Source organism: Haliaeetus leucocephalus, unplaced genomic scaffold (assembly GCF_000737465.1).
Source record: "Haliaeetus leucocephalus isolate CR32 unplaced genomic scaffold, Haliaeetus_leucocephalus-4.0 Scaffold159, whole genome shotgun sequence".
Classification (NCBI taxonomy): Eukaryota; Metazoa; Chordata; class Aves; order Accipitriformes; family Accipitridae; genus Haliaeetus; species Haliaeetus leucocephalus.
The window spans coordinates 2050573-2052358 of NW_010972595.1; positions in this window are offsets into that span (position 1 = coordinate 2050573).

Below are 1786 nucleotides of genomic sequence, written 5' to 3' on the forward strand. Positions count from 1 at the left end.
GCTAGGATGGGGCTGTGTTTTGGATTTGTGCTGAAAACAGTGTTGATAACACAGGGATGTTTTCATTGCTGCTGAGCAGGGCTCACACAGAGCCAAGGCCTTTTCTGCTCCTCCCCCCACCCCACCAGCGAGGAGGCGGGGGGGGCACAAGAAGCTGGGAGGGGACACAGCTGGGACAGCTGACCCCAACCGACCACAGGGATACTCCAGACCGTATGATGTCATGCTCAGCAATAAAAAGCTGGGGGGAAGAAGAAGGAAGGGAGGACGTTCAGAGTGATGGCCTTTGTCTTCCCAAGTCACGGTTAGGCATGATGGAGCCCTGCTTTCCTGGAGATGGCTGAACACCTGCCTGCCCTTGGGAAGTGGTGAAGGGATTCCTTGTTTGGCTTTGCTTGTGTGGTGGCTTTTGCTTTACCTATTAAACTGTCTTTTATCTCAGCCCACGAGTTTTCTCACTTTTACCCTTCTGATTCTCTCCCCCAACCAAAGCGGGGGCAGTGAGCAAGTAGCTGCATGGTGCTTAGTTGCCGGCTGGGGTTAAACCACAACACAGACAAACAGAAAAATGTGTAGCAGGCCAGAAAATGCTTTTTTCCTCCAGATTGAACCTGGTAAACTGTACAAATCCTACTTGTTGCAGAAACCTGCTGCACCATCATGCATTTGTTCTGACAGAAGAGACCAACTTATAAGTACAAGTTCTACTTCACAGCTAGACACAAAAGGGGAAGCATCAAGGACAAGGGGCCTGTGCTTCCCTTTTTCCTGCAAAGAATTTCCAGCTCACCAGAGATGGACTGCAAAAGGAGAGAAAGACAAAGGTGCCAAGAAGGCATTGTCTCAGCCTTGAAGCTACATCGAACTTCATGACAATACCAGCTTGGACAAAACTGAATTGTTCCGCCTGTCTAGGCTCTGGGCAGAGTCTCTAAAAGCATGGATCCCAGCAGAGGCAGAGGAAGGGACAAACCGCAGGCAGGAGCGAAAGAATTCACAATGGCCTTTCCATAAACACTGTTAGACTCCAAAGAGAATGATTTATAGGAAATGCATAGAAATTTTCTACAGAACAGGTCTTACAAATACCCATTTTACAAATGAATATTTGTGAAAAGGCAAAAAAAAAGTTCCCACAAAATATTAAACACATATTCTTGGAGATGTATTTTCTTGTATTTGGCAGAGGGAAGTTTTTAAGAATAATCTTTGGTTGTTAATAACCTGTAAAAATTCATGGAGAAAAAAACCTGATTTCATCATGTACTGTTGGGGCTAGTAGGGAGTGTTTGCAATGATGTATTCAAGTTGCAGTTCATAGTTTTTGGTGCTGGCTGAGCTGATGTTAGAAAAAGTCCACAGTTGTGATAGAAAGAGGTAACAAAGACTTGGGTCAGCTTATCCAGGCACAAATCAGTTTGTAACAGTTCCTTCGTTAAACAAATCACCTTTGGAAGTTAAGAATCAGGTAGGAATTTTCAGGATATTCCTTCTGTAAACAGATGGAGGAAATCAGAAGGAATTTTTCCATCCCTCTGAAAGGAGAACCAAATGACTCTCCAAATAAGTTTTAAATGCACTTATTGCAAATAGCTGGAAATGACCACAGCCTGGCTTCTGAGACAGAAGTTGTCTTTCTCTGTAAAGCTCATAAAAAGCAGGTTCTCCATTATAAACTTCTTGGGGGCGGGAGGGGGGAGTGGGGAGAGCAAAAAAACTTTGGTTCACAACATTGTTTTGCATAGGCATTCAAGTAGATCTTCAAACGCTACCGGCTGTCCAGGCT